The sequence below is a fragment of the Mesoplodon mirus genome, assembly GCF_964341445.2.
Source record: "Mesoplodon mirus genome assembly, chromosome: 7".
In the NCBI taxonomy this organism is placed as follows: Eukaryota; Metazoa; Chordata; class Mammalia; order Artiodactyla; family Ziphiidae; genus Mesoplodon; species Mesoplodon mirus.
Genome location: NC_138983.1, coordinates 38805206 through 38821878, shown reverse-complemented (window position 1 = coordinate 38821878; position 16673 = coordinate 38805206).

Sequence of the window (16673 nt, the reverse complement as noted above, 5' to 3'; positions counted from 1 at the left end):
AGAGTCAGGGAACTTTCTGGGTTATGTCTAGAGGTAACCCCTAAGGACCAATCCACCTCTGCTTGTCCAGTCACATCTCATACACACATGTGCACATGCCCCCACGCTCGTCAGCCATTCTTTCCTCTCCTTTCCATCATGTTCATTATCATCCCTACTCTCTGGCTCCTCCTTAAATATTGTTGAAAAGCAATGAAGAAACCCAGGACTCATGATATGTCAAATCCTTCTCAGGGCACAAAGTGGCCCAAAGCAGAGAGGTGTGTGCCAGGCAATAGAGGTCAAGCCTCTGTAAGTGACACTTTCCCCATGGTCCGGGCTTCCTTTCCCAGGTCAGAGTATTGCCAGACACTTGGCTTAAGCTCTTTTTTTTGACCTCTGAGATCTCCTTATGAGCTTCCTTATTACAAAGAAGCAGAATCTCAAGTGTTATTTTCTCTGTGTGCTGAGAATGCAACTCAGCCAACACAGACAGCATCACAGGCTGTGCTGACCTCCAGGAAGCCCAATGATTTTTTCATCCTCACTCTCGGCCAAGTTACTCAAAGCCCAGGAGAAAACTACTCAGCCAAAGGAAGAGCTCATACTCAGCCTGGGCACCATTTCAGATCTGACTCCCCAAAATAAGGATTTCTTTCTCAAACTGAAAACAAACAGGTCCTCACACTTAGTGACTGCCCTTAACTCTAGAAAGAAATGCTCACTCCAGCTTTCTTTTGACTTCTATTTGCATGGAATACCTTTTTCCTGATCCAGTGATCACACTCCTGAGTATATATGGTAGAAACTATAATTCAAAAAGATACATGCACTCCCATAGCAACACTATTTACAATAGCCAAGACATGGAAGCAAACTAAATGTCCATCAACAGAGGAATGGGTAAGGAAGATGTAGTATATATATATAAAACAGAATACTACTCCACCATAAAAAAGAACGAAATAATGCCATTTGCAGCAACATGGATGTACCCCAAGTTTTTCATATTAAGTGAAATAAGTCAGATGGAGAAAGACAAATAACATATAATGTCACTTATATGTGGAATCTAAAAAAAAATTCATACAAATGAACTTATTTACAAAACAGAAATAGACTCACAGACATAGAAAACAAACTTATGGTTACAAAAAGGGAAAGGGTGGGGAGGGATAAATTAGAAGTTTGGGATTAAAATATACACATTACTATATGTAAAGTAGACAACCAACAAGACCGACAAGGACCTACTGTATAGCCCAGAGAACTATACACAATATCTTGTAATAACCTATAATGGAAAAGAATCTGAAAATTTATATATATATATGCATATATTCAGTTATATATATATATATATATATATATATATATATATATATAACTGAATCACTTTGCTGTACCCCTGAAACTAACAGAACATTGTCAATCAACTATATTTCAATTAAAATTTTTTTTAAAAAGAAGTGCTCACAAAATTCACAGCCAGCATTATTCTATTTCTACTCCTGGTTTCATTCAATCACTCCCAGTGATTGATCGCACTTAAACTCATGGTTCCCATACAGTGTCCTCGGGTGACTTAGTGGACATTTATGGGGGTCTACCCAGCACTGGTCACCCCTCCTCTCTTGCTTACAGTACTCAGGTTTCCATCTCGGCCCCTTGCAGACCCTGTATTTGAGGATACTAGCCTCCCCTCCAGCCTGCAGTGAGCCCTGATAATGAGGGCTGAGCAGCACTTGTGACCATGAGACTGTCTGCTCCATGGTCATCTTCTTGAGACTTGGCACATGACCTAATCTAGTCCAATCAGGATTCCGCCTGGGATTCTGGGGCAGAAGATGTACCTTTTCTCCTGCAAGTCTTCATTTGGAAGTCAGGCAGCTTCCAACTTACTGGGATGTGCTTGTAAATGGAACTAACATTCTGGGTAGCAGAGCAAAAGACGTGCGAGCAAACTGCACCCATGACAATGACATTGTTAAGCTGCTGGATCAGGAAGTCTAATGCCTGCTCTTCTGCCAGACTTTCCAGGCACCCCGACCAACAAATCTTCTTTCTCGTTTATCCCAGTTTGGATTGCATTTTCTATTATGTGCCACTCAAGACAGGTGAATGTTCTAGCCAGTATTCTAGTGCGTAATGAGAAGTGGCCATTCCAACATTGTTAGTGTGTGTCCATGGTGCCCCAACTGCTTTGTGCTGGTCTCAGCCCATGGATAGTAACATTATCAGCTAGAAATGCCTGGGGCACCCACCTGGGCCCTAATGAGGTCCCCACACACTTCTCCCCTTTCCAAACCAATGTTACCACTGGACCGGCCCTCGTGGTTCTCATGATTGCAAGACATCCTTCAGCAGTAACCATTAGAAAACTTCCTAATAGAGCATGGGGGTGTCTGGTTTAAGTTTAGTGACAAGACAAAAGGGGCCTCCTGTAGAGAGCTCTTTCCTGCAAAGAGCTCTTTCCTGACCAAAACTGCTTACAGCGCTAAAACCATTAACTAGGATATCTGCTCCATAGTTTTGCCTTTTACAGAATGTCATACAGTTGGAATCAGACAGTATGTAGCCTTTACAGATTGGTTTCTTTCACTTAGTAATATGCATTTAAAATTCCTCTATGTCTTTTCATGGCCTGAGAGCTCATTTCTTTCTAGCACTGAATAATATTCCATTGTCTGGATGTACCACAGTCTATTTATCCACCTACTAGAGGACATCTTGTTTGTGAGATTCAGCATTTTTCATGTCTATAACTCTACCTGCCCATCCAAAAGAGAAAGAAATGCAGGTGGTGCTGCTGTGAGAGGTGTTAGGAAAGGAGGAGAGGGAACTTGAGGGAGTTCCCATGTGGTGTCACCACGCCTTCAGTGATGTTAGAAGCAAGGCTGCCTGTGAGATGCAAGTTGGCAATCTAGTTCAGTTCTCACAGAAAAAGAGGCCCTTTCCTGCAGGGCTGATCCCTGCTCTTCCCAGTGGATGACATTCCCTTACCCAGGAAACAGAAATCATAGGAAGAAGAAGGGTCCGGAGAATCCATTCCTCACCCAGGCTATAAGAACCCTGGTTTTTGCACTGGCCTCCTTGGCCCTCCAAGGTGGGATGATGGGGTTGATGTGTGATGGTGAGCATTCATCAACCCAATCAACTTTTATTACTGCTGTGCACAGGTCTCTAAAAAAAGAAGTGGTTCCCTAGCAGTTCCCAGGCAAGTAGGTAAGGGGCAGAGCTATGAAGGAAAGGAGATTATTTCTCAAACCTCTCCCATCTCTTGCTCTCTCTCCCAATTCCTGGCACTGTCTTTTCCTTCCTGCCCCAAGCTCAGAAACAACATCTCCATCCTTTCCCAGGCTCTTTCATCAGAACTTCCAATACCTTTTTGTTTTCAGCTGGGTATTAGAAAGTAATCAGCTAGGTGTCATTTATTGGTGATCCTGTAATCCTTCAGGAGAAGTTTGAATTTTTATAGAGGATGTTTGATAACTCAGAAAAATCTCTAGTTGTTCATTTTTTATCAACTTGTTCTTTCTTCTTTCTTTTAACCTGTTAACAAACTTTTTACTCAAAAAAAATACCTATTATACGCTAGGCACTCTAGGTGCTAAGAACATGCGTATGGTGCCTACATAAGTACAAGACACAAATCTTGCCCTAGAAAGAACTCAGTCTAGTATGGAAGGAGATAGGGGTGGGATTCCGGTAGTGGAAATTAACATGACAAGGTGTGGAATTCTGTTTTGGTACAATTATGGAAAAGTGAATGAGCATGTATTTGTCTGAACTCTACAAAGAATTCTGTGAGGTCTGTGAATTTGTATGGGGTTGTGGGGGGGAGCTGCAGGAGAAACATACTGCTTAGCTCTTAATGTGTTTTGGAAATCCAAGTCAAAGAAGTGAGCATTTTCCAGTGCTGCCTTAACCACTTAGCTTTCCTACCAGCTGAGTTCAAAGATTTTGCCTTGACCTTAGCTTCCACTTATGGTTGAAGTCTAAGGAAGGTCTGATTACAATTTGATTTAATAATAACATTTTTTATAGTATTGAATGATAGAAGACAAAACTAGTTAGTATGGTTTTAGGCACTTAGTAAGGATATATAAACAGTGCTTGCTGAACAAACTACTGTTTGAAAATTAAAATGCATTGAACTTGTAGACAAAAGAATAAATTAATCTTAAATCAAATAAGTCAACCAAATGCCCATAGTTTAAGGAAATTGCTTCTCAGACTCCTTTTGAGGCAGGAAATAGATGGGCCCCAGTCTGAATAGCCGAAGTGTGTCCCCTGTAGACAGATACTCTAAGATAGCAGGAGCAAGAGAGGAGACTTGGCCCTGCCCACATAAGAGATAAAAGACCACATATTCCTCATTCTCGAAGTCAAGGAGACCTTCCCAACTACACATGCGCAGAAAGGCTCCTTGGTGGTCAAAAAGGGAGGGGACGCCACTCCACAGTAAGTGATGTCAACCTACCTGTAGACCTCTTCGCTAGTATCCATCTTTGCTAATAAATGTGCACGCACACATGGGAGGACCCTGAGATAAACCAAATACGGACTCAGAACCAGGCAAAGCAAGATGATGGGCCAACGGAAACCCAGAAGAAATGTCCCATAGAAGTGATTCAAACTACCATGAGGGCACGACTCTCTCTCTGAGCCCGCCCGTGTGTCTATCCACAAGTACCCTTTTCCCTCCTAATAAACACTTTACTTGTTTCACTACTTTCACTTTACTTGTCTCTTTGTGGGAATTCATTTCTACAAAGCCAACAGGCCAAGGCCTTGTCACTGGTCACTGGTCTAGTGGCTAGGATTCAGCACTCTTATTGCCTTGGCCTGATTTCAATCTCTGGGAGCAGAAGTGAAATCTTGCTTCAAGCTTCTGCAGGCCAAGGCCACCCAAGATCAGTCCTGGATCCTATTTCTCTTCTTTTTTGCAGGCAGTCACGCAGTTTAGGTGTAGTGTACCGGTCTAGGTGACAGTGGAAGTTCAGCTCCCAGTTTGACCCCATTGATACATCCTGGTGAAACGGGAGCATTTATTCACAGTCTCATTGCCCTGGAGTGAGGGTATAAGTTCTGCTCCGTCTGGGCTTCCTTGATGGGGGCAAGGAATGAGGGATCAAGAGTGCCAACTAGCACCACATCACCCGCCTTGTTCATTTCCCCCCTACACCCCGCAGGCCTACAGGCCTGTCCTTGCACAGCTTCAAGACCGAAGAAAGAGCCCAGAGTCAGCAACAGAGACATCAATGGTTTAATGCAGCGGTCTCCAACCTTTTTGGCACCAGAGACTTGTTTCGTGGAAGACAATTTTTCCACAGACGGGGTTGGGGAGGGATGGTTCAGTCAATAATGCGAGTGATGGGGAGCGATGGGGAGTGGCAGATGAAGCTTCGCTCACTTGCCTGCCACTCACCTCTTGCTGTGCAGCCCAGTTCCTAACAGGTCCTCCGCCCGGGGGTTGGGGACCCCTGGTTTAACGGATGGGGGAGCTTACACATCTGAAGCAACGTCCTGGAGTTCAAGTCTTCTTCATTTGTTTATAACTCTCCTGTGATTCTCTTTGCTATAATGCCTTTATTCCCTTTGTATGTCTTCGCTGTTATTTCAGAGGAGTCTGATGACCGAGGACAGCCCAATATGTGCTGAGTCCACCATCATGAGATGAAAATCTTGTACTCAACATAGAGATCAATACTTAGAAGATGTTCCCTCAATGTTCATGAAATTGATTTCAGTTAAATCCATAGTGTTGGGATTTCAGCAGTTATGTGTTGTTTATAGCACATCTTTCTTTTTTTTTTTTATTTACAACATTTGGGTGTCAGATGTTTTGCTTTTATATCTCTAAACATGTAACTGAAATAAAAAATATATTTTTTAGAAGTTTTCATTTAATTATATAAATACTTTAGAAGAATTTTAATGACATAGGAGTATACACACATTCATCTGCAACACACTTATGTATGGTATATGAGTGTGTGTGTCCAAGATATTTCAGCCATATTGAATTAACATTGCAATTTGCACTGCAAAGCCAACTCTTCTTTGGAGGTCTTAATCAGCAATAAAACCTTAATTGTCAACATTAATCCAAATTAATTTACTAAATTCATACCAAAATCTTAATTGTCTGAATAATCCTCAAATTCAGAGAGATTTGGGATTGTTTGATCTTGCCTTATTATAACCAAAGAGGTTTTAGACATGTGTTTTCAAGGATCTGAATTTTGGTTCAGAATTTCCTTAATAATGAAAAGACTTTAAAGACTGTAAAGGCTTTCTGAATTAATTTAATCGATTCCTCTTGCTCCAAGCTGCAATCTTTAAACCTTTTGCAGACATCTCAAGATAACACACTCCATCTTTCAGTAAAACATTTCCATGCTTATCACACTTTTGGGAACTTCTTTTTCACATCTGACCTGCTCTAATTTGAGCTTGTCTCCTTTTTTTGTCTCCTTACATTTTTAAGGAGAGTAAAACAACCTGGCAGCATTCGTATAATCACCGAAAGAAGTTACTACTTCATTGTCTGACTTTTGAAAAATGCCAAGAGCTATTACCATTAAAGCTGAATAATGTCAGAGGATGATAATTAATTTGATCCCTTAACTGTTCAGTGTCATTGTCCTCCACAAAAAAGTGATAAAATATGATATACAGAGTTGTCCCTCCTTATCCATGGGGGATTTGTTCCAGGTCTCCCCCAACCCCAATACCAAAATCTGGGGATGCTCAAGCCTCTTACATAAATGGTCTAAGTGACATTTATGAAGTCAAGTGCCCCTAAGCCTTGCCGAGCCCTATTGTGAAAAACCTTTAGATGAAGTGCTTGGGTGGCAACTCTCAGCTACCACTGGCAAAGTGACAATCAGAAATAGCTGAAATAATTCCTAGGTTATTTTATTCTCTGCATTGGACTTCCATTAACGGAGTCTAATAGAGACACAAAGCAGCAGGTTAGAAGTAAGGAGCAAGATGCCAAACCAAGGGCTTAGACAGCACTATACTCAGGATGCCAAGTGAGGCAGATTCTTGGGGGTGAGAAGCTGGTGGAAGGGAGCATGAGGACCTCCATCTCTTTCTGATGGGAGCCATTCTGTGCTCCCACATAGATGGACAACTACCAGGCTTGAAGACCTCAGGCTGAAACTGGAATCCTCCAGAAAGAAGGGAACACAATTGATGTGAACAGAAAATGATTACACAATGACTTCTCACATATTTTGTTTTTAAAGTTGTAAGCAAATAACTATGCTATTAAAAAAAAAACCTACTAAAATGTTTTTAGTGGATACAGGGGAAATTATCCTAAAATTTATGTGGAAAAGCAAATGAACTAGAAGAGCTAAAACAATTTTGAAAATGAAGAATAAAGTCTACCAAATCTCAAGATTTATTCTATAGCTACAATAATCAGGACAGTGTGATATTGGGGGAGGAATAAATTCATAGATTAGTGGAACAGAATAAAAAACCCAGAAATAGACCCACAAATAACCCCAAATGATTTTTAACAAAGGTGCAAAAACAGTTCAATGGAGGAACGATAGCCTTTTCATTGCATGGTGCTGGAGCAATTGGACATCGACAGGGGAAAATGAATCTTGACCTAAGAGTCATACCTTAAACAAAAATTCACTCAAAATGGATGATGGACTTAAATATAAAAGGTAAAAATGTAAAACTCGTTTTGAAAGTAAGAGAAAATCCTTAGGATCTAGATCTAGGTGAAGAGTTCTTAGACTTCAAACCAAAAGCATGAGCTATAAAATGAAAACTTTATAAATTGGGCTTTATCAAAATTAAAATCTTTGCTTTGAAAAATACCCTGTGAAAAGGATGAAAAGGCAACCTACACTCTGGGAGAAAATATTTGCAAACCACATAGGGTTAATCTGTGATTTGGTAGGGTCTGCACTCATTGTAAAGGTTTGGTTACTTTCATGTTTACCTGTTATCTCCAGATGTATTTATTCTAACTGTATTAAATTATGCTTTTTACTTAACAACATGAAACTTACAGTAACTACTTGAAGTCATGTAATGATTACATGTTTAATGCTATTGAAATTCCAAGCAATTAATTCTCAAAACAGCAAGTTTAATGATTGACTTTATCTTTTTAATGAAAAATGGCTGGTTGCTATACTCAGGAGCTGTCAGTACTGCAATCCAATTCTTTACCTCTTCCTCAATTCATCAAACGTTTATTGACACCTTGCAGTGTTCAGAAGGGACTTTTAAATTTGGTTCAATGGCTGCATTCCTTGTTTGATTCTTGTGCAGTTCCAACCATTATTTTGAAGAGAAAAATTACATACAAATTTCAGGAGTGAAGCACGTGTGAAACATCATTCCATATTCCTCTCCACTGCGAAGTTTCTCCTCTCCTTTTTTTAAATTGTTAAAGTCTGAACAGACTGGATTCCTCCACCCCTTTTATAATAGTAATTAATCTTCAATCACCTCCTCCTTTTAGGTTACCATGTTGAGGTCTCTTTGTTCAGATCACAGTGCCAATAAGATCAGCATCTCAGCTCTTTCCATCTTTCATGAGTTGGTTATGTCCATTAATGGAATGATGGGAGGGAATGTGTGAGAGGAAGTTTGTACTAAGTGTACAGATCATGTGCCTGATCCTGACTCTCTGATGTTGATTGATCACCAAGATGAAGATGAAAACATGTGGCTTGCTCAGTCTGAGGACATTGCTAGTAACTTCTCAAACTTCGTTACCAAGATATCTCTTCAAACATCAGTGTGCGAATGTGTTTTCTCAGGGGCCCATAGTTTAACTCCATCGAAACCCTTAAGCTCAAAATTTCTTCAAATTATTGTGCTTTATTTTAAAAATTTACATACTTTTTGGATCTTAATAGTATAATTGTTTTTTGGTGTAAAATAGTAGTTTTATTACCATCTCTAGCTGAGACTTACTACATGATTGCCAACCCCATTCCCTCTTCCTGGGCAAACAGAAAGACTCTCCTAGTCCCTCTTGGAATTAGTAACACAGGTCATGTGATGAGGTTCTAGGCAATGGGATATGTGTAGAAGCGATGTACCCCTCTTCTAGGTCTGGCCACAAAGCTCCACAAAAGGTTGTCCATGTTTTCTCTTTCTCTTCCTTGGTGACCTTGGAGGCCATGAGTTTAATGTGGCAGTGACACAAGATGCAAAGAACTTGTTATCACTGTATCCCCACATGGGAGAGGCGGGTCCAACGTACAGCACACTGTGACATGAGCAAGAAGTAAAATTTTATATGAGAGAGAAGTAGTAATTTTATAATGTTTACAGCTCCTAGGAGCACATTTTCCCTCTGCCTAAGACTACAGAGGTGATTTGTTAGAGCAGCTATATTACTTGTCCTGACTAACATACCATTAGAACAAATTTTTCCTACCAGCTATACCCATCATGATGCAATTTCATTGAGTTAATCAATTTTGAAAATGAGGTTGAATTGAAGGGTGATAATATTATGAGATTTAGTATCTAGGGAGTTTCTCTCTTTCTTTCTATGACAATATTTCTAGACCTAAGACTAACAAAATATGTGGATACCAAAAATATTTGTTCTTTCACCTGTTTCTTTTTTCCCAAATCTCAATGAGCTTTTTCACGGTAATCGTTGAGAGAAGATGCCCAGAATACCATACAAAAAGCAATATTGCATTTTGAAATTTTGGCAAGTGAATCTTCTTGTCAGAGGAAAAATTGTTTGCATCGTTGGGCAGATTTAAAGGGTCTCTGATCTACTGTCATTCTGTCAGTGTCTCAATTTTTATTGAAAAATGGTGACTAATGATGCAATTTATTTTACAAAAATGTGGTCATTTCCATCACTTATATTTTAAGTCTCAAAAGATTCAGTCATCCCCATATTCATTGTCGTCATCAACGGCAAATGCCGGGATTTGCACCCGTTTTCAGCACTGATTCCCAATTTTCCATGTCCACAACCAGGAAAAACCACCTGGGGGCGCTCTTTCGTTATTGTCAGGTCTTCTGTAGCCTAGCCAATTCCCTTAGCCATTCCTTCCACCAACAATCTCACCAGCATTTCTCAAATGTTTGCTATTCCCAAACCACCGAATGGTTTACTCAGTGTACTCGTGGACCATTAATTTTAAGTGACTAGAAAGAGACATGATAAGTATTTAAACTATAAAAATGAAACATAATATTAATGGTAAGATTAATTATTTCATGTCAGTGGAAGAGGGATGATCTCATTGCTAACCTTTTTCACTTTTGGCTCAATAATTCAAGCATTAGGTTCTACTCTACATGCATTATGTTTCTTTCCTGCCTCTTTTACTGCTGGTAAATTAGAGGATTAAAATGACAATTATAGGTGATTGGGAATATAAATGTTTGATGGCTCCATCTGATAAATCTGGATATTCGAGTCAAACATGGACCCAGAATTAATGGAGAGACTTAATGAGTAGTACCTTGAAAACTTTAAGTCCACAATCAAATCGAAAGCTCCAGTTTATTTGGGGTAGCAACAAACAAATTCTTAATCTACTCTGGTTGCATTGTCTCTGTCAAGCACTTGTTTATATTGTATTGCTGCATCTTGATGTGGCTTTTAAACATACCCACGGTTTCATTGTTTTGTTTTCTCTAATGAGAAAGAAAATCACCAAATATTGGGAATGAGTCAAATTCCTAGTGACTGAGGCATTTGTACCCTAGCTTGTTTTGTCTTTTTTTTTTTCAATGAACTGAAATATTTATTGAAGAAACAAGTCACAGGTAGATAGAAGATTAATTTTTAAATACTAAATTGTTGCCCAAAACTCTTTGCCGCAAATGTGGGTACTCCAATCTAGGAGAGAACATCCCAGGCTGTGATGCTGAGGAAAACTTTCATTAAAGAAGTGGGGTTTGAACTGTCCTCTTTGAAGAAATTACTGACCTATGTGTTCTCACTGCTTCCATTTAATTATACATTTGTGGTTAATCAGAAATCAGCCCAGAATAGTAAGTCCTTTTGTTGCTTCCTATGTCTCTCAGATCACAAAAGTAAGCAGAAACATAGAAGATAATCCAGAAGTAGATTTACAGGACAGCTAGAATTTAGAAAGATAACTTGATGGGGGAAGGACAGAATTGTTTATTGACAACCCGTATCTTCATGTCTTATTTTGTTTTAATCCTGACACATTATCCTCACCATGAAAAACTGGCAATAGTTCATCTTTGCAGTGATGAGTTCAGGATTGTCAAGATAATTGAAGACATCACTGAGATGCACCGTGCATTTGAAATGATAGAAATGGTCTTTATTGACATTATTAATGTCATGAAGGAATGTCCCCATCCCTGATCTCACAGCTCCTAGAAGCACATTCCTCTATGCCAACCAGCATTCTTCAGTTGGGAAAAGCACTGTTTTATAGTCACTGTCCATTTCTTGGCAGAAAGTCCTGAAAAGGTGTACACTCAATAGCTGCAAGTTGATGGTAGTTGTAATTTTCACTATTACTTCATTAAACATAAAGTTGCAATCAGGAGGCACTATTACCAGAGACTGCTAATTAATCTCTGTAAAACCAAGCAGTACATGGATTTGCATTTAGGGGCTACTTTTCTAATCTTGTAAGAATCTGGGCCTTTGTCAGAATTGAGCACAACACATCACCAGTCTGTATAATGGCTCCAAAATAAACTTTTAATTAAAACATCTCTTCTTCTGCGGTATGGGTTTTCTGTATTACAATAACCCTAAGTCATCAAACACTTCCTTCATATACATACTATACTGCAGTGGTTGACAAGTGAACCATTGAAGGCATGCCCATTTAACGAGTATCTATCTTCTGCCACTGATATTATGCAATTGCAGCATTTGTCTTTTAAAATTTTTTTAAATTTTTTTATTGACATATAGTTGACATGCAATATTATATGTTACATGTATACAATACAGTGATTCACAATTTTTAAAGGTTATACTCTATTTATAGTTATTATAAAATATTGGCTATATTCCCCATGTTGTACAACATATCGTTGTAGCTTATTTTATACCTAATGGTTTGTACCTCTTACTCCTGTACCGTTATATTGCCCCTCCCCCCTTCCCTCTCCCCACTGGTATCCACTGGTTTGTTCTCTGTATCTGTGACTCTGTTTTTATCATTGTATTCACTGGTTTGTTGTATTTTTTAGATTCCACATATAAGTGATACCATACACCATTTATCTTTCTCTTTGACTTATTTCACTTAGCATAATACCCTCCCAGTCCATCCATGTTGTTGCAAATGGGACAATTTCATTCTTTTTTATGCCTGAGTAGTATTCCATTGTGCATACATACTACATCTCCTTTATCCACTCATCTGTTCATAAACACTTAGTTTGCTTCCATATCTTGGCTATTACAAATAATGCTGCTATGAAAAATGTGGTGCATGTATTCTTTCGAATTAGTGTTTTCATTTTCTTTCAGATATATACCCAGGAGTGGAATTGCTGGGTCATATTGTACCTCAATTTTAGTTTTTTGGAAAACTTCCATACTGTTTTCCAACAGTGTTTTTTGATATAAATATTGCCTGGTCATTAACATTGGGTGACCAGAGTTACAAATATATAGTAAAAAAGATGACCCAGATTTGTTCTTTCCAAGAGGAGTATAATTTGAGTTCTCTTGTCTTTTTCCAGTGGCAAAATTCATCTGTTTTATACTGAAAGGTATGACTGTGGTCACTTTAAATGCCAAAGAGCACACTCTGCTTTATGTGAAAATGACACACTTGGGCAAAGCCTCATGAAGGCCAATGTGCTGGAGCAAGTGGATTTTCAGTTAAATTAATTCCAATTTCCAGATAGTCATTGCTATTCTTCTTCTTTTTTTTTATTAACACATCCATCAGCTCACACAGTTACCATTTTTTTTGAATTTTATTTTATTTATTTTTTATACAGCAGGTTTTTATTAGTTATCTATTTTATACATATAAGTGTATATATGTCAATCCCAATCTCCCAATTCATCCCACCCACCCCCAGCACCCCCGCCACTTTCCCCCCTTGGTGTCCACACGCTTGTTCTCTACATCTGTGTCTCAATTTCTGCCCGGCAAACCAGTTCATCTGTACCATTTTTCTAGGTTCCATATACATGTGTTAATATACGATATTTGTTTTTCTCTTTCTGACTTACTTCACTCTGTATGAGAGTCTCTAGATCCATCCACATCTCTACAAATGACCCAATTTCATTCCTTTTTATGGCTGAGTAATATTCCATTGTATATATGTACCACATCTTCTTTAGTCATTCATCTGTCGATGGGCATTTAGGTTGCTTCCATGTCCTGGCTATTGTAAATAGTGCTGCAATGAACATTGGGGTGCATGTGTATTTTTGAATTATGGTTTTCTCTGGGTATATGCCCAGTAGTGAGATTGCTGGATCATATGGTAGTTCTATTTTTAGTTCTTTAAGGAACCTCCATACTGTTCACCATAGTGGCTGTATCAATTTACATTCCCACCAACAGTGCAAGAGGGTTCCCTTTTCTCCACACCCTCTCAAGCATTTATTATTTGTAGATTTTTTGATGATGGCCATTCTGACAGGTGCGAGGTGATACCTCATGGTAGTTTTGATTTGCATTTCTCTAATAATTAGTGATGTTGAGCATCCATTCATGTGTTTGTTGGCAATCTGTATATCTTCTTCAGAGAAATGTCTATTTAGGTCTTCTGCCCATTTTTAAATTGGGTGGCTTGTTTTATAAATATTGGGCTGCATGAGCTGTTTATATATTTTGGAGATTAATCCTTTGTCTGATGATTAATTTACAAATATTTTCTCCCATTCTGAGGGTTGTATTTTCGTCTTGTTTATCGTTTCCTTTGTTATGCAAAAGCTTTCAAGTTTCATTAGGTCCTATTTGTTTCTTTGTTGGAAGATTTTTAATCACAGTTTCAATTTCATTACTTGTGATTGGTCTGTTCATATTTTCTATTTCTTCCTGGTTCAATCTTGGAAGGTTATACCTTTCTAAGAATTTGTCCATTTCTTACAGGTTGTCCATTTTAGTGGCATAGAGTTGCTAGTAGTAGTCTCTTAGGATGCTTTGTATTTCTGTGGTGTCTGTTGTCACTACTCCTTTTTCATTTCTAAATTTATTGATTTGAGTCCTCTCCTTTTTCTTCATGAGCCTGGCTAAAGGTTTATTAATATTTTTTTAATCTTCTTAAAGAATCAGCTTTTAGTTTTATTGATCTTTGCTATTGTTTTGTTTCTATTTCATTTATTTCTGCTCTGATCTTTATGATTTCTTTCCTTCTACTAGCATTGGGTTTTGTTTGTTCTTCTTTCTCTAGTCCTTTAAGTCTAAGGTTAGATTATTTATTTGATATTTTTCTTGTTTCTTGAGGTAGGCTTATATTGCTATAAACTTCCCTCTTAGAACTGCTTTTGCTGCATTCCATAGGTTTTGGATCATTGTGTTTTCATTGTCATTTGTCTCTAAGTACTTTTTGATTTCCTGTTTGATTTCTTCAGTGATCTCTTGGTTATTTAGTAATGTATTGTTTAGCCTCCATGTGTTTGTGTTTTTTACATTTTTTCCCTGTAATTCATTTCTAATCTCATAGTGTTGTGGTCGGAAAAGATGCTTGATATGATTTCAATTTTCTTAACTTTACAGAGGCTTGATTTGTGACACAAGATGTGAACTATCCTGGCGAATGTTCTGTGTTCACTCGAGAAGAAAGTGTAATCTGCTGTTTTTGGATAGAATGTTCTATAAATATCAATTAAATCTATCTGGTCTATTGTGGCATTTAAGCCTTGTGTTTCCTTATTAATCTTCTGTCTGGATGACCTGTCCATTAATGTAAGTGAGTTGTTAAAATTCTCCACTATTATTGTGTTACTGTCGATTTCCTCTTTTATAGCTGTTAGTAGTTGTCTTATATTTTGAGGTGCTCCTATGTTGGGTGCATATATATTTATAATAGTTTTATCTTCTTCTTGGATTGATCCCTTGATCATTATGTAGTGTCCTTTCTTGTCTTTTATAACAGTCTTTATTCTAAAGTCTATTTTATCTGATCTGAGTATTGCTACTCCAGCTTTCTTGTGATTTCCATTTGCATGGAATATCTTTTTCCATCCCTCACTTTCAGTCTGTACGTGTCCCTATGTCTAAAGTGGGTCTCTTGTAGACAACATATATATGGATCTTGTTTTTGTATCCATTCAGCGAGCCTGTGTCTTTTGGTTGGAGCATTTAATCCATTCATGTTTAAGCTAATTATCGATATGTATGTTCCTATGACCATATTCTTAATTGTGTTGGGTTTGTTTTTGTAGGTCCTTTTCTTCTCTTGTGTTTCCCACTTAGAGAAGTTTCTTTAGCATTTGTTGTAGAGCTGGTTTGGTGGTGATGAATTCTCTTAGCTTTTGCTTGTCTGTAAATCTTTTGATTTCTCCATCGAATCTGAATGAGATCCTTGCAGGGTAGATTAATATTGGTTGTAGTTTCTTCTCTTTCATTACTTTAAATATATCATGCCGCTCCCTTCTGGCTTATAGAGTTTCTGCTGAGGAATCAGCTGTTAACCTTATGGGAGTTCCCTTGCATGTTATTTGTCATTTTTCCCTTGTTGCTTTCAATAATTTTTCTTTGTCTTTAAGTTTTGCCAATTTGATTGCTATGTGTCTTGGCGTGTTTCTCCTTGGGTTTATCCTGCCTGGGACTCTCTGCACTTCCTGGACTTGGGTGGCTATTTCCTTTCCCATGTTAGGGAAATTTTCGACTATAATCTCTTCAAATATTTTCTTGGGTCCTTTCTCTCTCTCTTCTCCTTCTGGGACCCCTATAATGTGAATGTTGGTACATTTAATGTTTTCCCAGAGTTCTCTTAAGCTGTCTTCATTTCTTTTTCTTTTTTCTTTGTTCTGTTCCATGGCAGCGAATTCCACCATTCTGTCTTCCAGGTCTCTTATCTGTTCTTTTGCCTCAGTTATTCTGCTATTGATTCCTTCTAGTGTATTTTTCATTTCAGTTATTGTATTGTTCATCTCTGCTTGTTTGTTCTTTAATTCTTCTGGGTGTTTTTTCTTTAATTCTTCCAGGTCTTTTTAAAACTTTCTTGCATCTTCTCGACCTTTGCCTCCATTCTTTTTCTGAGGTCCTGGATCATCTTCACTTTCATTATTCTGAATTCTTTTTCTGGAAGGTTGCCTATCTGCACTTCATTTAGTTGCTTTTCTGGGTTTTATCTTGTTCCTTCATCTGGTACATAGTCCTATGCCTTTTCATTTTGTGTATCTTTCTGTGAATGTGGTTTTCCTTCCACAGCCTGAAGAATTGTAGTTCTTCTTCCTTCTGCTGTCTGCCCTCTCTGCTATTCTTCTTAATTTCACATTCCATTTTTAGCTATTTCTACAAAATGATCACCTTGGCAATCACTTTTCCCAACAGTGATAACTTCTCATTCTTGATTTGCACTGGGGTCCCTCTCTGGCATATACTGTGATGCACTTTGACAAGAGGTAACTTCTCAGAACAGCCAGAGAATACTCTCCTGTGTGAGAAGATTCCAAGAAACTGAATGTATGAGTCTTAGCAGCAAGGATCCATTAGGCATCAAAAGTTCAGGAAAATACCCTCAGATATCAGAACTAG